The sequence below is a fragment of the Amborella trichopoda genome, chromosome 1 (genome assembly GCF_054954075.1).
Source record: "Amborella trichopoda isolate Santa Cruz 75 chromosome 1, AtrichopodaSantaCruz75HAP2 v2.0, whole genome shotgun sequence".
In the NCBI taxonomy this organism is placed as follows: Eukaryota; Viridiplantae; Streptophyta; class Magnoliopsida; order Amborellales; family Amborellaceae; genus Amborella; species Amborella trichopoda.
The window spans coordinates 8,777,301-8,801,081 of NC_142336.1; the positions used below are offsets into that span (position 1 = coordinate 8,777,301).

The 23,781-nt window shown below is 35.9% G+C and overlaps 1 pseudogene; it reads left to right on the forward strand.

Annotated features, from left to right (window-relative positions):
• The first annotated feature begins 1,308 nt into the window (after window positions 1-1,308).
• On the forward strand, window positions 1,309-3,815 carry LOC105421309 (S-adenosyl-L-methionine-dependent tRNA 4-demethylwyosine synthase-like; annotated as a pseudogene).
• The last annotated feature ends 19,966 nt before the right edge of the window (window positions 3,816-23,781 follow it).

Sequence of the window (23,781 nt, forward strand, 5' to 3'; positions counted from 1 at the left end):
GAGAAAATAGATTTGCCAAGGTGGAGACAAAGGGATGACTTCGAGGGCGGCAGCCATTGAGGTACATTTTTGTATATGTATATAAGGTATTTTAGTAATTTGTACCATCTACCTGAGACTATATATATTGTTGCTATCTCCGAGTGGACGTAGGTACGTGGCCGAACCAACATATATCTTTGCATTGTGGTTGGTTGTCTTTCTTTTGTGTTTGTTTCTTCTTTCTTGTTTGGTAGATTGCTTTTCGTTTCTATATAGCATTCATCCTAGGTCTCATGAGTGGTTAACCTATGGGCTACACTTCTCATTTATAATGAGGGAAAACATGTAGAGGCACACAACAGCGATTTAGTAAGTTATTGATTAGTATTACTACTTACTATAGTGCCATGTCTATATAAGTAAGTTTAAGTGAGTTCTCTTTGAATGATAAACCGCATGCAAAGCAAGAAGAATAAAAAATTATGGGTGAGAACTCCCCCTCATTGAAAAGATTTTTGGTTTGAGAATGTGGGATAAGCAACTCTCATTCTCTAGTGATAAATAAAAATAATTGTATGTGTCTGTGTGCATGTCTGTATTTGTGTATGTGCATTTGCATGGCCGTGCATGGGAATCTTTCATGTACAGAGGCACATGCGGTAATGCATCTCTGGTAGAGGGCGTTGAAGAGTTTTTTTTATGTAACTTGTTGTCTGCATGAGAAGCTTTTGAAGTGAGTAAATAGATTTAGGCTGACTTATAATTGGGATATGTGTATAACTTTTTCCTGTAGAGAGATTGCTCTATTAATGGTGTTACTTTCTTTTATGCGATGATAAAGGACCACGGTGTAAAGAATATTTTGCCTGTATGGTTTATTCTTTTTTTTTTTTTCAATACTTTCTGAAGATGGTATCAAAACTTAAGGAAAAATAAGAATCTAGTTTCTGCACTGCTGAGACATGAATCTCCCTAACATGAGATGATCAGCAGATCTTATTTAAAATGTTAAATAACTATAATTGTGTCTTTGAGATTTATTGGAAAAGAATTTCGAAATATTGGTGAGTGGGGAGTTTATTACAATAAAAAAAGAGGAGGAGGAAAACATCTTCTTTCTTGCTTTCCCAACGTACCCACCACATTCTGTTTAAGCAGCCTTTGCGATCTATTAATTTTAATCATCTCTTATGTCAGGTTGTTTGTATTTCATCAGCCTATTTATTGCACTTTTTATGCAATGATTGCTTCTCATTTTATGTAAATTATCTACTACTTTTAGTAACTTCTTTTTCCTTAAGTTTCTCCCTTCTCCTTGATAGGTGCATGGAGGCAACCCCCAGCCTAGCTTGTGCTAATACATGTGTGTTTTGTTGAAGGCACCATACCAATCCTGTTGGGAAGAGTTGGCAGTGGAAGTTAGATGATCCTCTAGAAATTGTAAATGCTGCAATCGATGAGCACACAGAGACGATTAAGCAAATGAAAGGAGTTCCAGGTTGGTTCTACTTCTATAAGACAAGCACATATGCATTATGAAGACAGCGTGTGTGTGAATTGATTCAACTGGTTTTCTTGTGTTATGCTACAGTCAGTGATGATTCAACTGGTTTTCTATATGGCATACAGGAGTGACTACGGACCGTCTGTTTGAAGGTCTTTCACCTAGACATTGTGCCCTTTCCCTTGTTGGTGAGCCTATCATGTACCCAGAGATCAATGCCCTCATTGATGAACTGCACAAGCAACGGATTTCTACATTTCTTTTAACAAATGCCCAGTTTCCAGAAAGAATTAGACTTCTTAAACCCATTACACAGGCATGTAGCTCTCTGATTTGATTCATTATAAAGTCTAAATGCTGCAGGCATGTAGGTCTCTGCTTTGAGGGTAGTTGGCTCATTTATTTAGTGGGAGTTTCTTCAGATAATTTACTTATTGACATTTTATAAATTTCCAGCTGCATGTGAGTGTAGATGCTGCAACTAAAAAGAGCTTGAAGGCAATAGACAGACCTCACTTTGGGGATTTCTGGGAATGATTCGCTGTAAGTAAATTGTCTTTAGATGGGAGGTGAGTTCTTTGATTGCTTAAGAAAGATATAGCTGAAATTGATCCGGAGAAAAAAAAGGCATAACTCAGACTTAAATGACAAGGGCTGACTATGAGCTGTTTGACCTTAATACATTTGTCTTATGTTTAAAGTCATTGAATTCTGAAAGAATTTTATCTAGTTCATGAAAGGGGTGAACGGCATTTCACTTATGTGGGTTGTAAGTGAGGGTACAACATAAGTTTTTTGGCAAATGCTGCCATGTATTGATCTAAAAAGCTTGTAATCGACCTTTGTTCTATGACATTTTTCTTCGATTTTTCATTTAAATCATACCGAATACACATATAAGTCCTACAGGGGCTGAGTTACTCGCATGTTTAAGTTTAGCAGAACAGTTCCCTAGCTATCTGGAATAGTTCCTGCTTGGGTATTCAGGTCTCAGAAAGATGGACTCTGCCTTCCCCGTATTCATTTTCTGTAACAGTGTTGGAATATCATTTCACAAGATTGCCGGCGTCTGCACCCCTCAAGCAAGTGTTACACAAATAATTGAATGGAGGGGCATGTGTTGTATTGCATTTCAGGACATGAATCAATAGGGTCGATGGTTTTATATAATTTACTTGTCATCTGTCCACAAAAAATGTGTCTTTATTGGGAATGCCATACATATGGGTTAGTCAAGCTTTTTGATGAGCATAATTTTATGGAATTCATGTTTCTCCTTATAGATCTTCTCTTGATCAGTGTAAATAATATTGGGCAAGGCCATCGTGGAAGCTGGCCATCTAAAGAAGATAGATGCGAGCCCATTAACAAGATTGTCATACTAAATATTGTTGGACTTGCTTTGGCCACAAACCTCGCTTTACAATATTGGGCATGTTGGATTGCATTTAGAAATCAGTGATACTATTTTGCTAACTTAGGATTCGATATCATGGCTCAAACCTTGTACTTTTGCAGTCGACTGGGTGTCTATGTTATATCTTGTATCGGTGAATATATTTATGTACCAGATGTTTTAACCATTGATATTCTGAAATATTGATAGGATTCATTGAGGGCACTCCGCGAGAAGGAGCAGAGAACTGTGTACCACTTGACTTTAGTCAAAGGATGGAATGCCGAGGACATAGATGCATACTATGAGTTGTTCAGCATTGGAAAGCCAGACTTTGTTGAAATAAAGGGTGTTACCTACTGTGGCTCGTATGCCATCTTTCAATCCTTCTCATTGTGTGAGGGTTTTCATGTCTCCCTCTTTTCTTATCGTTTTGTTTGCTTAATTGCATCTTGCCTCTTGAGATTTTTTTAGGTTTGCAACTTCCAAATTGACAATGGAGAATGTACCATGGTATTTGGATGTGAAAGCCTTCTCTGAGGTTTTGGCCTCAAAGAGTGGCAGCGAATATGAAATTGCCTCCGAACATACCCATTCTTGTTGTGTACTCCTGGCAAGAGCTGACAAGTTCAGGGTTAATGGCCAATGGTTCACTTGGATTGACTATGAAAGGTTCCATGACTTGGTAATCTCTTTCTTTCTCTCTCTCTCACACACACACAACAAACAGCTTTCAGGTGTGCCCTTTGGTGGTAAGGATTACATGGCGGCCACACCCTCCTGGGCTGTTTATGGTGCTGAGGAAGGTGGGTTTGATCCAGATCAGGCCCGTTATAAGAAAGAGCGACGACATGGAAGTTGTAATGGTCAAAACCGTCAGCCTGTAAGCTAATGCAGCTTGAGTGCTATCGATTGAGGGACCATTGAGGCTTATACACAGTGTGTGTGAAGTACATGGGCACTCTTTTTGTTTATTTTATTCTTTTTTCCTGCAAGAGATTTTGAGTAGAAACCGTATGTATCATAGGTTCTTAACAAACTTAAAAGCAGTGAGAGGAAAAGTTGTGATCAAAATTTTTTTTTTTCCCTTCTTTTCTATAGAAAGGAAAAACTCTTGCATTTTGCAATGATAGGAAGTGAGAAATAACAAAGGGATATAGTTAAAGAGAGATTTAATTTTTCAGTTTTTTATTGAGGTGGGGAAATTCTTTTCTTTGATGGAGAGAGAGAACACAAGAATTTGAAATTAACGAGTTTTCCCGTCTTCCTCCTCCCCATTCCTTCCTCCTCCTCCTCGGTTGTTGTTGCTGCTGATAATAATGATGTTACTCCTCTTTCCAAATCCTTGGAGTCAAGTGCGACAATATCATCGTCATCGCCATCGTTGTCATCATCGTCTCCTCAATTTTCACACAGAAATGCACTCCTCTAAACCATCATCTGTTCTCTCGTTATTTCCATTCCACCTTTGTCCTCCACCAGTTCTCCCCGGCTGCAGCACTCTCTATTGGAATATGTACTCTCTCTCTCTCTCTCTCTCTCTCTCTCTCTCTCTATTTCAAGACATACCTCGCCTTACAAATTTTACATATTTACTTCCTTTGCAGCAGGACCGAAAGAGTGACTGAGAGAGCACAAGAAGAAGACATCCAACTTTCTCTTGGCCCCCATTGTTGCTTCACGCCAGAACCTCAACACTGCCTACCTTTCCTCTTGAGTACTTCTCTCTCTCTCTTTATATGTAGTCATTATGCATCTAAGGTGTGTGTAACATGATTTTGTCGTGGAGTTTCATGTTATTAATCAATGGGATTGCTTACTCATATTCTGCTCATCCTTCAATTGTTGCCTAATCAATAGGGGCAAGTATCTATGTCTCCATGCATCTGATCAGATTGGGAGGAAGTTGACGACGACAGTGCATGTATAGATTATGGCCCGATAAACACAAGCGTGTGACATTTTTTTTAGCTCACTATCAGCCATTCTATCAAGATTGGATGGCCTTGAATCTCCAAATACATATAAATCATATGTGAGTGGAGATACATGCAAAGGTATTCCATAAATCGGTAGTCAACGTTCGCTAATAATGAATTTGTCATTTTGTTTCAGAGGATGCCCCATCCTCAGAGGAGTTGAAAGAGGCTTGGAGGAGGAGGCTCATGACCCTTGCTTTTAGGGATTGTGTCCCTCATCATGGGCGCTCCTTTGTTGCCCTCCAGTCGAGAACTGGAGTTGATTGTGTCCCTCATCATGGGAGCTCCTTTGTTGCCCTCCAGTCAAGAACTGGAGTTGAGGTTTGCAATTCTCCATAATATTCACTGAAATTTTCATTGTATGAGTTGCATTCCCTTCGATGAATTTGTGCATCTTCAAGAGTTCGAACTCATTGCTGCTATTATGAAAACCTGATTAAGTATTCTCCCTAATTTTATGTTGTGGAGTTTGAAAGTGCAAGTGAGTCTGTGCCATATTCTCTTTGCTCAGAGAAAGGTGGAATGTGACATTATCAAATTGAATTGAAGTGAATTCCTCATTATCCAATGATTAAGTGGAGCTACAAATGATTGGTTGACTTTAACAAAGTCGATATTTTGAGATTGTATAGTTACTTATTTTTAAATTTTCCATGAAGAAATTTTTCTCCTTGATTGACCTATCTCATAAACTGTTTGAACCATACATGCATCTAGTTAAAGGCCATCCGTTGCACTCATATTTATGGCCAACATGATAACATGTTGTGTTTATTATGTTGCATTTTGTTTAGTAGTAGTAGTACATGTTGTGTTTATTATGTTGCATAGGTTTGTGCATTTTGTTTAGTAGTAGTGTTTATTATGTTGCATACATTTTGTTTAGTAGTAGTAGTAGTACATGTTGTGTTTATTATGTTGCATTATGTTGCATAGGTTTGTGCATTTTGTTTAGTAATGCAGATTGTTTGTCTCCTGCATTAGTGTTATTTTACGAATGTATTGTACAGTTGAAGGATTTTTTGTAGCTGTTGCTGCTGCTTCAATGCAGATTGTTTGTCTCCTGCATTAGTGTTATTTTGCGAATGTATTGTACAAGTTGAAGGATTTTTTGTAGCTGTTGCTGCTGCTTCAATGCAGATTGTTTGTCTCCTGCATTAGTGTTATTTTGCGAATGTATTGTACAAGTTGAAGGATTTTTTGTAGCTGTTGCTGCTGCTTCAATGCATATTGTTTGTCACTTTGGATGATAACTTGGATAGCAATGATCTTCAGGTTCCCTTCAATAGGTAGATGTAGTTACTGTGGACTGTTTATCAAGCACTATGATAATTCGAAACAATTAGTTTGTGGTTCTAATAGATGTTTATGTGAGCTCATGTCCTCATTAATTAGATCAAGTTTTCATTGCCTACAATTAATTCGAAACTTGACCCTATTTCGGGATTCCTTACCAAAGCTTCAAAAGTTCGGATGTTTCTGTATTAAATTTTTTACCAACTTTCTTCTTTAATTGGTGAGTTGATTTGGTTTTTTCCATTGAATCTCAATATTTGAAGCAATTGTGTTGTTTAGATGGCCAATTAGCATCAGGTTCTATTACAGTTGGAACCTTCTTTTGAAATTCAATCTCAGTTCATGACTTGGTCTTCAGTAGTTTAGCCAAACCGCAAATTTTCAATAATTCTAGAAAATAACACAATGCACAGTTAATGCATTGTTAGTGATTAACTGCATGATTCATGCGTGATTGCTGTAATTTCTAGAATATTCATCGACAACATAATGATCATTATTATCATCATCCGAGCCTTATCCTAACTATTTAAGGTTGACTACATTAACCTTGTTCTTGATAGCTAGTCTTTATTGATGAACAAAAAAGAAACATGAGATAAGAAACACGAACATCTTCTTACTCCAATTGCGTGTGGCCTGACTCTGACTGTACAGATAAAAAGCCCAAAATCTCTATCTAGAGAGGGCTAAGGTGCATTAGAACAGTTTCTTGGATGGAGTATCAAGTTTGAGCATCATTTTATTTGGTCTTCAAAATTTCCTAGCACTCCTCTTTTGATTTGATGTTCAAAAGCAGCTTTTCTCAAATAAATTAAAATTGATGGTTGTTTTTGTTCTTTTTTTTATCCCCCAATCAGTTCCATGTTCTACCCCAAAAAAACTTTCTCTGAGTATTTTATTTTCCAAACGAGGCACTTGAATTAAGCTATTATATATCCATTCGTATTCGATGGAGGTATACCTTGATGCAGTGATGCTAGATCCCATGTCTCCAGCAGTGTAATCTCTTTCTGGCATCTTGTATAGCTTCCTCTCTCATGCTTTTGAGTCTGATTCTTATGGCACCCAAGGTTCCCATGAAGTTTGCATGGGATTTAAATGTGCGGTAAATTGTCATAGGCAGACAGAAGTGCTCTGTGTCCATATCTGATGATGGTGGGTCAAATTGTGGCAACTGTTCTGCCTCTGGATATGTAGTGATTGATTACCTACCCTGAAAAAGAAAACATATGTTGATTCTCTTGCCGGAACAGCAACATCTACCATTAAGCCTAGCCAAAAAAAAGGCAGTATCTACTCTAGGCTCAGCCCAAAAAAAGAAAAGAAGCAATGTCTATTGTAGGCAGTGTTCCTAGGACTCATAACTTATCAATGTGGTTTACCTCTCATGTTTCTTCTTTGTTCATCAATAATAACTAGGTATTAGGAACAGGATTTGTGGGCCAACCCCAAAATAGTTAGGATTTGTGGGCCAACCTCAAAATAGTTGGGATAAAGCTTGGATAATTTATATTTATGGGTGAGGTTTATGTGAGGCTCCCTCCTTATACTGTAGAAGTAAGGCACACCTCTAAAATATGTTTGGGTGCACAGTTCTGGTGTCGGAAACCTTGCGATGGCTTGAAACTCTACCTTTATTGTTAATTATTTTAAACTTTCAAAAATATGTTAGATTGAGCATATCTATAAAACACTTAAAAATCTTGAAAATTGACGGTCCACATAACTTGTTATAAGATGTACTATTTTAAGGACTTAAAATTCCCTTTTCCTTCATATTCACATATTTCGAGGTTCTCCGATGTCGGAAACACTTTCTTCTAGGGGATTTTTATACTGCAACAATATAAGGTTGCAACCTTTATATAAACCTTTTCATATATATAGAGAGTGCAAAATTGAGGCAATAGAAAGGAATGTTCAACTCTCAAAATTTGGATCCCATTCTATCGGTAAAGAAAAATGGAAAAAGAAATTTTGCAAATCTACATTTCTATGTTTTGTAGTTAGAATGCTAAGATGTCTTAAAAGAATCACTGGTCTGATGTGGTTCGCAAACATGTCTTTGTAATAGAAAACTCACTGAGAAGCCAGCTTCTATTGTTCTCTTATGGTAAACCTTCATATTTATGGATCCTGGTAGCTTTCCTCATGTTATTACATAGAGCTTGTATCTGAATCTGAGTCTCCCATATCTTAATTCACAATGCACAACGCAATAGAGAATTAATCTGTCCGTAATTTATGAAGTGCATGCAACAAATTGGTTACAGGGGGCCGATTGCATGTGACAATCAACTCTTTACTGCTGGCAAAAGATGGGTGAAGTTCTCATGGATGTGATCGTCGCTCTCAACAGATTTGACATGGTGTGAAAGATTGCCTGGGTATCTGAGGAGTGTTGCAAAAGAAGGTTGTGGCCTTGTGCGAAGAAAGGGAAGAGAACATCCAATGTTTGTTCGTTTGCGTGACAATGGTGATACGGCAAATGTGTGAGGCTATCTCTAGTCTATTTAAATTTAGGCTTCATTTTTCTAATTCCATTGTTTCTTTTCTTATCAGGGTATTCTCATTAACATGGGCTAGAACAGGTTATGAGGATCAGGCATGAACCTTGGCTCACTCTCACAAAGGCCTGCTTTGTGGTCTGATATAGGTTGATGATGCACTTGTGTGGTCTCATGTATGTAGGTGGAGAGGATTGGGTATACGAAATGTCAGACATGTGAGTACCATGTCCTTAGTGTATTGATACATGAAAAAAACAACTACCATTTTGATGCAGAAGAAAAAAAAAATGTAATTTTTATTATTATTAATTTTTTTGAGTTTATCTTTAACTTAAGAATAGGAGGCGCACAGGGTAGGTGGGAGTTTATTTTGTACGTGAATGAATTGATATTTATCAATTAGTTGGTTAGTTTAGGAGTATAAATAGGATAAGGTAAATTCGTGTTTGGAATGTAAATAGGTTAAAGTTAAACCAAAGGGGAGTTTTATCTTTTTAGCCTTAGTAAGGCTTTGGATAAATGATAAAAATGTGGGAAGCAATAGGGAGGTTATGATAAAAACGTGCTATCTATTTAGCACGTGAAGTTAAGGGAGAAAAAAAGAGAAAATAGGAGAGTGCGTGTAGAGGTTATTCTTTTGCTTATCTTTTTTAGTCTATTTAAAGGGAGGTTTCCCTTCATTGTAAATTAGTGAATGAGTCAATAAAATTTGATCTCGTGAAGAGATTATTTTGGGGTGAATTCCCTCTCGGACCTTGAGAGAGGGCATATTCTCTCAACCTTTTTTTTTAGAGTAAGTTAAATCCAGATCCAGAGAGCAAGTCAGATCAAAGGATGCAATAGTTGGATCAGAGGTTGTAGCAATTGGAGAACAATCTTCATCGTGAAGAAGGTGCTCGCAGCCACATTCATCTTGCACCAGTAATTCCACGACAAACTCAGGGTGCTGATTTCGAGCGTAACGAAGAATACAGACCAGATCCACGTTCTATAGAGCGACCACGAGATTTTAGTATTAAAATCAATCTCCCAAATCGATTGCAAATAGTGCTTCTTTGGAGCTGGATTCATTCATAATTAGGAATACTTCATAGTTAGGAATAATCAACCCAAGCTCATATTCAACAATTACCCTTAGAACAAAATTGCAGACAAAGAGTCTTACATTAGTATTAAAAAGGTGCTTAGACGCATGGTGGGATTACATCATCAATTAGCCAATGGTGATTGGCTTCAAGCTCGAGGAGAATGATGCATAAATTTTTTTATCTATTTATTTATTATTATTAGTTTTTTTTAGTTTATCTTTAAGTTAAGAATTGGAGGCGCGCATGGATAATTGGGTGGGAGTTTATTTTGTATGTGAATAAATTGATATTTATCAATTGGGTGGTTAATTTAGGAGTATAAATATGATAAGGTTAAATCTAGGGGTGTTGGAATGTAAATAGGATAAGATTAAATCTAAAGGGAGTTTTATCTTTTCTTCCATAGGAAGGCTTTGGATAAGGATAAAAACGTGGGAAGCAATAGGGTGGTTTTGATAGAAATGTGGCTATCTATTTAGCACGTGAAGTTAAGGGAGAAAATAAGAGAGTGCATGTAGAGGTTATTCTTTTTTAGTCTATTTAAAGGGAGGTTTCCCTTCAATGTAAATTAGTGAATGAGTTAATAAAATTTGATCTCGTGAAGAGATTATTTTGGGGTGAATTTCCTCTCAGACCTTGAGAGAGGGTATATTCTCTCAACCATTTCTTTTTATTTTTCTGGTTTTATTTTCTCCCTGTATCAATTGGTATCAGAGCTAGAGCAAGTCAAATCCATAGATATCATGTCCTGCTCCTGCTATAAATGATCGTTGGATACAAACTATGAAAAATTCAATTGGTATCAGAGCCAGAGCAAGTCAGATCCATAGATATCCGGTTAAGCTATAAAAAATTCAATTGGTATCAGAGCCAGAGCAAGTCAGATCCATAGATATCCGGTTCTGCTCCTGCTATAGATGATCGTTGGATGCAAGCTATAAAAAATCTGACTAGAGTCATAGAGGATTTTCAAACTGAATTACCTGAAATAAATTAGGAGAGGAATCAAAAGATGCAACAGTTGGATCAGAGGTTGTAGCGATTGCAGAACAATCTTCATTGTGAAGAGAACAATCTTCAACATGAAGAAGGTGCTTGCAACCACATTCATCTTGTAACAGTAATTCCACGACAAACCTCAGTAATTCCACGACAAACCCAGGGTGCTGCTTTCGAGCGTAACGAAGATTACATGCCAGATCCACGTTCTATAGAGCGACCACAAGATTTTAATATTAAAATCAATCTCCCAAAATTTCATGGTCAAGGGTCATGGTCAAGGGTGTTCATCGATTACAAATAGTGCTTCTTTGGAGCTGGATTCATTCATAGTTAGGAATAATTAGCCCAAGCTCTTATTCAACAATTACTCTTGGAATAAAAAGCTCGTATTCAACAATTACTCTTGGAACAAAAACGAAAGGCTCGTATTCAATAATTACTCTTGGAACAAAAAGGTGCCGAGACGCATGGTGGGATTACATCACCAATTAGCCGATGGTGATTGGGTTCAAGCTCGAGGTCGAGTTTCTTCCAACCCCGGGAGAATGATGCAGAAGAAATTATTTATTTATTTATTATTTATTATTATTAGTTTTTTGAGTTTATCTTTAACTTAAGAATAGGAGGTGTGGAGGGATAATTGGGTGGGAGTTTATTTTGTACGTGAATAAATTGATATTTATCAATTAAGTGGTTAGTTTAGGAGTATAAATAGGATAAAGTTAAATCTAAGGGTATTTGGAATGTAAATAGGATAAAGTTAAATCTAAGGGGAGTTTTATCTTTTCTGCCTTTGGATAAAGGATGTGGGAAGCAATATGGAGGCTTTGATAAAAACGTGGATATCTATTTGAAGTTAAGAGAGAAAAAATGGGGATGATAGAAAATAGGAGAGTGCGTGCAGAGGTTATTCTTTTGCTTATCTTTTTTAGTTTATTTAAATGGAGGGTCCTTTCATTGTAAATTAGTGTTAGTGAATGAGTTAATAAAATTTTGTCTCGTGAAGATATTATTTTAGGGTGGATTTCCTCGCGGACATTGAGAAAGGGTATATTCTCTTTATTTTTTATTGTTATGATTTTGGTTTTATTTCTCCTTGCATCAATTTGCATCACATTTTACATGAAAATCTCTCTCTCTTTTCTCTATCCTTAACATATATATCCTTAACATATACCGATTCTGAAACTCAAGTTTGGCTTTGCCCTTACCCCTTCAGCTCGCTCTTGACCAATGTTATGTTGATTCGGATTGGATTCAATTGGTGAGTGCCTAGTTCTTTTACAAAATCGGGAATTGGAATGATTTTGGTGGGAATTGCCTGATTCTACTAAAGATCTGCGCCATTTTGTTAACGGAAACGGTGATCGGGATCAAAGAACCAAATGATTCCCCCATAATTTTTTATTTCATTTTATTAGTTTTTGATCCTTGAGAATTGACCAATCAACTTCTGATCCTGGGTTTTTACACAAGGATCCTAACGATTTATAGAATTCCATCTCTACTATTTTTCCTTTCTCTTCCTGTTACAAGAGGACAACCATTGAGTGATTTTACAATGTGGAGCAAATCATAGCCTGAGCTGGTTTTCTCTTTTTTTTTGAATACCAAATTTAAAAATTAGATTTTTATTTTATTTTTCTCTCGTTTCTTCACCAAATCTGTTGAATTCGTCAAAAAATTCTTCATCTCCTCTGGAATTCAGATTCTTCATGTTCTTTTTTATTTATAATTTGAAAATTAATACTTCTGCACGTTTAACAGGTCAAGGTGACTATGAAATTTTGTTTCACATATAAAAGGTGTCACGCTGTAGAATCCCCCACCCTTTACAATTTTATCCTTAAAAACAATAGGTACCCCACCCTCTACAATTTTATCCTTAAAAACAATAGGTACCCCACCCTCTACAATTTTATCCTTAAAAACAATAGGTACACCACCCTCTACAATTTTATCCTTAAAAACAATAGGTACCCCACTCTCTATAATTTTATTCTTAAAAACAATAGGGAAATTATCATTCAAGGTAATGATTTCATGCAACTGCTATATAAAAGTTCATTTAGTAATTCATTATATCCCAATTGTTTAGCATATGTTCATAATTTATGAAAAATATGTGGCAAAGTTTTACGTTGGTTGTCTACCTAACACAACCCTCCTTACTGAGACATGGGATTGACAATGACGAAAATGGAACTGGCCAAGGTGGAGTTTAATGTTTAAAATTTAACAAATTCTTCACTTATTTACGCTCATAACCATTTTCTTCCTCTTTATTATTATTATTTATTATCTTTTTTATTTTTTATTTTTTCCTAGCTAGGGCTAGGAATTTTGTTACATCTGTAGCGGTACTACCATGGACCTCGTAGGTTTAGGTCTATCGTGGTGCCTGAGGCGCTAAGGCTTAAACGCTAACACCAGGGGAATCACATATATGTGGTGGTGCGTGGGGTTTGTGGCAGTATCACCTCAGGCCTGACAAGTCCACATCGATACCATTGTAAATGTAACCAATCCCTAGTAAGGGCAATTAAGGAATAACATGAGCATATGAAAAAAAATGGGTGCGAGTATAAATAAGTGAAAAATTTGGTAAATTTATAAAATTTAAAAGATATATCTCATAATTTCCCCAAGGAAAATGGTTTGATAAGGCTACAACCTTATCAAATTAAGTAAAATCTCACTTACATTGCAATTCAAGCATTGGAAAACCTTTACATTGATCATCTCGGGCTTGCAATTCAAGCATTGGAAAACATTTACATTGATCATCTCGGGCTTTACAAATCATGGATATTGTAACAAATTATCTAGATTGTCTATTTCACACTTATTTCTAAGTTTTTGCTGTCGAAAGTGCTTTCCGAACGAAGATTTGAAGTAAGATTTTATTTTGTTTTTATAAAGCCTAGGCCTTAGGGCTCGTTTGCTTTGTACGAAAACTTACAACATATAACAATTTTTATATAAAACATACAATTACACAAATTAGTTCATGTGTTCTGCCCTATAGAAAAAAGATTTACGTTTCCCTTCTCTCTTATCTTTTTTATTTTTTCTTGTAACTTTTCATTACCTTATCGCACTTAATTACATAAAAAAAAAAAAACAAGAAAACAAAAAATATTTTGCCACCGCAAGGAGCAAATTGTGTGGAAGTAATTTGTAAGGTGGTGAGTAAGCTCCCGAAAATACCTTGCTCATGCGGACCCAACCCGAAATAAGATTGTATTTGAGCTTGCCGCGAGCGGCCTCTATCACAAAACCCTTGCCACTCTCTCTCTCCAATTTCCCTCTCACAGAGCCTCCCTTGCCATTTGCTCTTACCCCCCTGCATCCTATCTCAAAGACCCATAAGCGAGGATCCATTTGCAAGCCTCTACCTCATCTTCGTCAAGTGATGATCCATTTGCAAGCTTTCAACTTCTTTAACAAAGTAAGTTTGGTTTTTTTGGCTGGTGATTTTTTTATTTTTATTTTTTGCTAGTTTTTCTTCATGTGTAAAATTTTTTCACTAGGTTTCCCTCGTATAAAATACCTCATCTTTTTCAACAAGGGTATGGGTTTTATCCTTGTGATTTTCATGATTTTTCCCTCTAGATGGGGCTGGATTTGTTAATTACCAGTGTAATATATATATATATATATATATATATATATATATATATATATATATATATATATATATATATATATATATATATATATATATATATAAGCAATGATCCAAAACGGTTGTATCATAGTATAATGCAACGACACTTCTAGAAAACCATGTTTGTGAATTACCAAATTTTGCATACACACTCTCTTCATCTCAATAATCAATCCCAAAAAAAAAAAAAAGTTCAATTTGAACCCTAGATATGGTCAAAATGAGTCATCTCCAAAAACGAACCTAGACCATTCATTTTGTGAATTTCAAGATCTTAGCCTTCATAAAATCAAAATCATATTTTTCTTTTTTAACATTGTTCATCTAATGATAATAAAGCCATCCAAAACAATTGGAAATGAAAAAATCCTTCTAAGGCCTAGATCTAAGCATCTCACCAAAATGAACGGCCTATGTTAATTGGGTTAAAAAATACTTTCTATGTTGTGTTTTCAATTTTTTTTTTTTTTTTTGTGATTGTTCATTAGAATGAAAAGAGTGTCTATTTCAAAATTTGGATCAAACAAATGGCCATAAGATGGTTTTTTAATGTTGTTGCATCTATACAACGGTTGCATGATATCATTGCTCTCTCTCTCTATCTCTCTCTCTCTCTCTCTCTCTCTCTCTATATATATATATATATATATGATTTCCTTATAAAAATGTGTTGCTTTTTATGTTTAACTTGTTTTATTGAGTGTAGGAGCACAGTTTGCTCTGTCGTAAAATGTGGGTACGGGTTTTTTTGTATTTTTTTCTTTTTTTATTTCTTGCTAGTTTTTTGTGCTGTATAAAAGCACAATTTACGCTCCTACCCATGCGAAAGCATATAGTAAAGGGAGAAAGTCCCTTTTTAGAGAGAGAGAGAGAGAGAGAGAGAGAGAGAGAGAGAGATTCTCGTTGTTTCTGCAATTTATGGAACAAAACCTCATTCCAAATCCACTATTTTTTTGCAGCTCCAAGCTCTGTTTTTTTCGCCATAACCTTTGGTCCAAAGCTTACAGGTCAATTTCATGTTCTTTTGGTTGTGAATTTTATACCTTGAAACCAGTGTTTGCAAAATCAAAACTGGAACGGTTAACCGGACATGGGTTTGGAAGAGGTTTAACCGGCCCGACCGGTAAATCGGCAGATTCAACTGCTCTAACTGGGCAAGTCCCAGGCGGTCAAAAAAGTATTGAAAAACATAAAAATATACAAAAAACAAAATCTACTAAAATATGAAAACATATAAAGAATGAATAAAATAAAACTCATTCAAATGAACCTGAAATTAATGAAAAAAATGGATTCTAACCCATTTTCTATTTTCCAAAGGCTATTTTTAAAATTTTCTAAAAAATATGGAAAAATATAAAAGTGAGTATTAATGACCAAAACAATTTTTAATCTTCACCATAATGTAAAGAATATTTAAAAATACATTACAAATCATGTTCCAGCACCTAATCCAACGCTTGGTACGGGTGCTTATGAAGGTAGCTTGCCTTGCTTCTTTCTGAGTGGTTATAGCTGCTATCTTTGAATTATAACAAGCAGGCGGCGCCTGCTTGTTTTAATTAGTCAAGTAATGAATGCGGAGCCTGCGAGAGAAGTGCATAAGCACTGACCAAGCCACTACTGAAGAAAAAGAAAAAAAAGGCCTTCCCAGGTGAACATATAGTGTTAGCCTTACAAAGAAAAAAAATAGTAGGAAGAAGAGCAACGGTGCCCACTATTGGATTTGTCTTGGATTATTTCTAAGGGAAAGCTCGTCACTTTTTTTCAATTATAAAATAGAACAAAATTCTTCTTTGATGGAGATTTGTAGCATCATTCACGTAAATACATATTGAGATCGTAGAAACATGAACTTATGATATAGCTACACCTAATTCTGGACCGGTTAATGCAAGAACTATAAATAAAGGACCTAGATCTCCTATGAAATACAGAAGATCATTCATACATAGCATAGTCCAAGCGGACCCACTTAAAATCTTTAATGAACTATGACCGGCCATCATATTAGCAAATAAACGTATTCCTGAGCTTAATGCACGAAAATGATGAGGGATTGGCTCAAGGAGTACTAAGAAAAATGCTAATGGCAGTGGGACTCCTGCAGGTAATGAAAAGCTTAAAAAATTGAGCCCATTTCTTTGAAATCCCCTAATAGTAATGCCAATACAAATAGAAAATGAGGACCCAAAGTAATGAGAAAATGACTTGTCATTGTGAAGCTATATGGTATCATACCCTAGGGATTAGGAAAATAAGCTCTACCAAGGATTTCCAAGCATTTGGGAATGAGTTTCCCCCTCCATTTTTTGTAACAAAATGAACCCGAAGCAGGACAAAACAGATAGTTAGTAGCACGGACAAAGCTGGATTTGTGAATGAGAAATACAAGTTTCCTATATTTATCAGAATCAATGGGACAATGGCAAATTGCTCAAGTGGGCCGTTCAGTGTAATCATAATAAACACTGTGATCTCATCCCTTCTTTTCTTTCTTGCTTTCATAAAGACTTGTTCTTGCCAGCGAGAGCATAAGCATTGAGCGAGCCAAAGAGCGGAAATCAAGTTGGTCCGACCAAGAAAGGCATTGGAGTTATGAGGCTCCAGTTCAAGATTGGCTATAGCTATAAGCTATAGAGTTTAAGGTTTGACAAATATGAGATTAGGGACACGGGAGATTCCTTGACGACAAAGCTAGTGCACCCCCCTAAGGAGGCCCCGTAGGATCTAAGATCCTGCAGAAAGTGTAGAGGCTCTTTCACAATATGAACTTTTAGGTCTTAGTATAAATTATAGGTAAAAAAAAAGTCTCATTTGGCTTGATCCCTTAAGAGGGATCTTTAGAGAGAGTCGATTTCTCTCCTCAGTTTGAGTTTTGATGGTTTATCAAGTCATATAGCATGAAATTTCTCTTATTATCTAATAGATCCCTGATAAGAACTTGATCAGAGTCTTCCTTCACCCAAGGCTTTCCTTCGTGTATGCCATTGAATTGGGATTTGATATCCCATTTAGAAACTTGAAAGCCCTCTTCGACAAAAAGCACTTGAACTTCTTTTTGCATGATTTCGCTTGCAAATTCAAGTGCTTCATCCCGCAAGAAGCCATCAAGCTCTTTATTGAATTTAAGAATTCCGGAGGCAACAATTTTGCATCTTCTTCTATGGGTTGGAAGATATAATCCACCCATTCAGGGTCTGCCCCGCCCTTTTTCTCAGTCTGTTTATTAACTCTATTGGTGTTGGATTGCATTGATGCTCCGACTCTGTTTACTATTGCAATGGGAAAGTACAAATAGGACTAACAACTTGAGCGTGAGCGAGCCTGAGGAGCTCGCTACACTTCCTCCTACCGCATCCATTTGTCTTTTCCAAAATGGAGTCTGCATACTCCACGAGACCAGCTGCCCACGCCGAAGAACTTGAAAAATCAAGAAATGCATGCTAAAGGCGGACGAAGGGAAAAACCAGTCGGCAGACAAGCCGCAGTTGCCCAATTCTGTTGATCCCAAGTACTCCATCTCCATCATTGTATAGGGGAATATAAAAAGTAAAGAGGATAAGGCATGACTAGAAGAATTGTGTGAAATAAGTGAATTTATCCAGTTGTGGCATAATTTCTTTAGTTGAAATTAAAGAGTTCTAAAATCCTTCCTGACAGCCTTCCTGTACGAGTAGTGAAGATATATAGAGAGGGTTGTTGACCAATGGAAACCATGGGAGAGAGAAAGCGTTTTGTGAAAGAAAACCTGATGGAATCTGAGTGAGTTAGTGTACGAACGGTATGAGTGATGTTCATGAGTTTACATGATGAAGTCAAGCAAGCCTGTTCATGAGTTTACGAATGAAGTCATCATCATTCAAATCACTGCCATTGATGGACCAAGGGAGGGGGAGTGGGCGGAGCGCCCCCTCACATAGGGATTCCTATCAATAAGAATTGTTGTTTTAGCTCGTGAATGTCTTCGTTTTCATAACTAAGGCTGGTCTTTCTTCATTTAACTACGAGATTATATAGAGAGCGCCATCTCTTTGAAGTCGGGTGATCAGTGCAATTACGATTGGTCCATTTCATCCTTCTTTTTTGATGTGCTAAGCTATAGGGACGACCAAAGACAAGATTTCTCTGGCGGGCGTGATGGGGCAGCTAGACGAGAGAATAGCACTTTCGCGGAATGCTGACGAATAGGATCGATGATCTTTCTTCATTTGAAGATTTCTTGTATGTTAAAAATAGATTCTCGATCTACCACTCACTGCTTCAATTGCCTCTCCATTACCAAGCCGAAGGTGCATCAACACTGTTAAAGCGAGCGCATCTCCCTTACATGCTTGACGGAAAAACAATGCTCCAAGCTAGTCGCAATAGATTATTCCAAAGGTTCCCTTTACCAGTTCTATCACCTTACACAGTTACTCGTGGATATTTTAGGCTCATCACCTCTGCGTTCTCGAGGGTTCACTGTGCACTACTACGTTTGTGTAGTATATCCCCTATTAGTTTCATACCTCTCATACTTGTCGTTTCAACAACCAACCCAGGATAGAAAGTGGAGCATAACTCTTATATATGAATCTGCACCCAGACCTAACAGGGAAAGGGACCTACACCATCCTACGTATTTATTAGCTCCATACCATCAATCAATTATTACGGGGGTTCTTCCTCGAGTGAGAATGTCTGAGTTCCTGTCCATTGGTGAGTTTGACAATGGAACTGAAGATCCAACCAAACCATTTACACCATGTGGAGTCTAGTTCCAAAGGCGTAACTTGACTGAAACTCTTGGTTCTCTTATACACAGCCGGTTTTCCAGACAAAGGAGCCTGCACCCAGCAGTGACTCGGTACGATTGAGGTAGTGTCCCAGGAAACGCCGTTTCACTTCCAAAGATTTCAAACCATTGATCCTCCACTCTAGGTTCTCTCTTGGTAATCTTTCCAAGGAAAAGTTTATAGGTATCTACCTTTTGCTCGAGAAGTTGTGAAACTACACCGCAAGGGTGGTTTTATGTTTCTCGCTTTCTATCTTAACCATTCTCCCAATGGAAAGTGGTTTGATAGGGCTACAACCTTATCAAAATAAGTAAAATCTCACTTATATTGCAATTCAAGCATTGGAAAACCTTTACATTGATCATCTCGGGCTTGAAAATTTAAGATTTTAAGCTCTACAAATAATGGATATTGTAACAAATTATCTAGATTGTCTATTTCACACTTATTTTTAAGTTTCAACTGATATTGGAAATTGATTTTAGAGCAATCATAGAGGTTTCTATTGTTGAAAGTGCTTCCCGGATAAAGATTTGAAGTAATACTTTATTTTGTTTTTATAAAGCCTTGGCCTTAGGGCACGTTTGTCTCGTATGAAAACTTACAACATATAACAGTTTTTATATAAAACATACAATCATGTGTAGATGTCTTATAGAAAAAAGATTTACATTTCCCTTCTCTCTTATTGTTTTTTTTTCTCTTGTAACTTTTCATTACCTTATCGTACTTAATAATAATAAAAAAAGAATATATAAAATGTTTTACCAATGCAAGGAGCAAATTGCGTGGAAGTAATTTTTAAGGTGGTGAGTAAGCTCTCGGAACCTCGCTCATGCGGACCCAATCCGAAATAAGATTGTGTTTGAGCTTGCCATGAGGTGCCTATATCACAAAACCCACGCCACTCTCTCTCCAATTTCCCTCTCATAGAGCCTCCCTCGCCATTCGCTCTTACCCCCCCTGTGTTCTATATCAGAGACCCACAAGCGAGGATCCATTTGCAAGTCTCTACCTCATCTTCATCAAGGGATGATCCATTTGCAAGCTTTCAACTTCTTTAACAAGGTAAGTTTGGGTTTTTTGGCTAGTGATTTTTTTTATTTTATTTTTTTGCTAGTTTTTCTTCATGTGTAAAAATTCTTCACCAGGTAGGGTTTTCCTCGTATAAAATACCTCATATTCTTCAACAAGGGTAGGGTTTTATTCTTATGATTTTCATGATTTTTCTCTCTAGATGAGGCTGAAGTTTTTAATTACCAGTGCATATATATATATATATATATTCCTTATGAAAATTTGTTGTTTTTTTAATTTTTAGTTATTTTATTGAGTATAGGAGCACAATTTGCTATGTCGTAAATGTGCGTATGGGTTTTTTTTTTTGTATTTTTATGTTTTTATTTTTTTATTTCTTGCTAGTTTTTTATGTGTATAGAAACACAATTTGCGCTCCTACCCATGCGAAAGCATAAAGAGAGAAAGTCCCTTTTGTGAGAGAGAGAGAGATTCTTGTTGTTTATGTAATTTATGAAACAAAAGCTCATTCCAAATCCACCATTTTTTTGAAGCTCCAAGCTCTGTTCTTTTCACCATAGTCTTTGGTCCAAAGCACAATTTCATGTCCTTTTGGTTATGAATTTTATACCTTGAAATTTTCACTTTTGAAATTTTAGTGCAGTTGATTATTTTCAATAATATCAATGAGATCCTCAGTTTCTATAGAGCAAATTGTGGTAAACTAAATAGTTTACTGTTTTTCTAATTTTGAGGGATTTTTTATAACTATAGCCTTGATTAATTTTTTTTTTTGGAAGGATTTCATAAAATTTATTAATTTTTAAAATTTGTTGAGTCTTGATGAGAAGGCCCCAACAGAGTGTTTACAATGCTCTCAATATTTGAAGTTGAAAATTTGATGAGTTTAAAATACTCTCTTTTTTCTATCGAAGAAGTAGGGGATAGGATGTTCGAACACCTAATCCAACACTTGGTATAGGCGCTTACGAAGGTAGCTTGCCTTGCTTCTTTCCGAGTTGTTATAGCTGCTATCTTTGAATCATAACAGGCACATTTAAAATGTTCCTCAGCCACGTCAGCCGGATAATAGAATGGCTACAATTAGATGGCAGTTGTCCTATCATGCAGACTATATAATCTACGTAGTTCTCTACTCTCCTCAAAGTTACAGCTACACCAGTCACCTTTAACTGGATATTTTCTATGCATCTTCAAGAGTTGGCGTCATCTCTCCGATGTCTACATTGAAGTGCCGTTGTTCGTCTCTACACGCCACCTCTTGATAATAGTAGATAATTTGTCACGGTCACGATGAGTCATCGATATTATAATCAGATGATACAATCTTGATCTTCGGACCAAATCAATTTGATCGTTGTTTTGTTAAAGGCCATGAAGAAGTTGCATTGGGCTTCTCATCAACCCTAAGGGGACTTTCCCGATCTTAAAATGGAATTTGTAATTTTAGATACTAAAATAAATAAATTGATTAACTAACATGATATAAAAAGAATATAATTTTAAATACTTGTACATACATCTCCTTCCCAGATCTTCTGTGATATATGTTCTCTCTATCTATTAAGCAATGTAGGAATCTCAAGATCTCCAAGGAAAGCGCATCTTATGCCATGATCACTGTTCAAAAAGCCATCATAAATCAAAAAGCCAAAGAGAAAGGTTTTGACTTATCATCTTCAATTTAAACTTGTTTGGAGATGCCTTTTCAATATAGCTCTATAAAATTTGAAGAGAGAAAGGTTTAAATTATACCATCTTCAATGACTTATCATCTTCAATATTTGGAAGTCTAAATTTAAACAACTTTTGGATGTCTAAAATATGAAGATGATAAGGCATTTAAACCTTGTCTTCAATTTAAATTATACCATCTTCAATATAGGTCTATAAACTTAATATGATTTAAATTGAAGATAATAAGTCATTTATCTCTTAAAGTAAAACAATTTTAAATTAGCTCAATTGAAACTACTAGCATTTAAACAACGTTTTGGAGTCTAAATTCTGAAGATGATAGGGCATTTAAACCTCGTCTCCAATTTAAATTATACCATCTCTTAAACTACTAGCATTTAAACAACTTTTGGAAGTTTAAATTCTGAAGATGATAAGGCATTTTAACCTTGTCTTCAATTTAAATTATACCATCTTCAATATAGGCCTATAAACTTAATATGGTTTAAATTGAAGATGATAAGATATCTCTTAAAGCAAAACAAGTTTAAATTAGCTCAATTGAAAAAGCATCTCAAATGACTTATCTTCAATTAATTAATTTATTTGACTTATAATTTACAAACTTTAAGTCTACATTTATTTTTCCAATTAAACTAAATATATAGGTATATTTACGATAAATTCCCTTAAAAGGAAAGTTAATTAATTGAAGATAATTGTACAATGAAATGGGTGTGGTCCAATGCACAGTTAAAAATGTTTTTGTCTACAAAATATTCCCAGCGAGGAACCTGATGTGGTCAAAGGCCATATAAATTTATAAGAAACATTTCTTATACGCATATATATATATATATAGATATATATCCAAGAAAAATTTCCAATGTTAGATATGTAGCACATTTCCAAGTCTATATGCACATATATATCCAATGCATAACAATAAAAAAATACACAATACTGAAGTGTATGTGTATATATATATATATATATATATATATATATATATATATCCGAGAAAAAAATTCAATGTTAGATATGTAGTACATTTCCAAGTCTATACACACATATATATCCAACGCATAACAAAAAAAAAATGCACAATGCTGAACAACTTCAAAGAAACAAGGATTACAATAAAGAAACAATACTATCGATCATCATATGGTAAGCTCGAAACGTGGACTCAAAAAATAAATATACAACCTTATTTATAAATCTAGATAAATATTTCTTTCCTCAAGGGCGTATTCGATAACAAAAGTTGTCTCTTAGAAGTTGGAAGTTATCTCTTACTGTTCATCTTTTGTGTTTGATAAAAAAATGTGAGATAACTAAGGAACTTCAATTTTAACTAATGTTTGAAAACTCGTCGGGTTGCTCGGTTCGACACCTCGTACCAATTCCACCACATTACGCAAAATCGCCTGTGTCTAGAGAGAACTGCCCATGTCTAGAGAGAACGGGGAGATTCGCAGTGAGTTAATTATTCAAAATCGCCCATGTCTAGAGAGAACCGGGCGATTCATAGTGATAACTCAGTGTGTCGCTACAGTGACGCGGGCGATTTCAACAGTTAGGGGTAAAAGTTTGAAATTTTATTAAAATTGAAAGGCATATTTGATGCCCGCGATGTCATACACATCAAGCACATGATCTTTCTTGTAGTGATGCGCTTATTGATGACTCGACAAAATCATTTAGACCATGCCATCTTGTATTAAAGCTTCGATGTGGAATAATTCCCACAAACATTGTGTGCACGAAATCATTATAATGTTTAGACGGCAATCCAAAATACACTATTAGTACATGGTGCAGTTGTTTATTACTCATAATTTCTTCTTGGACATGT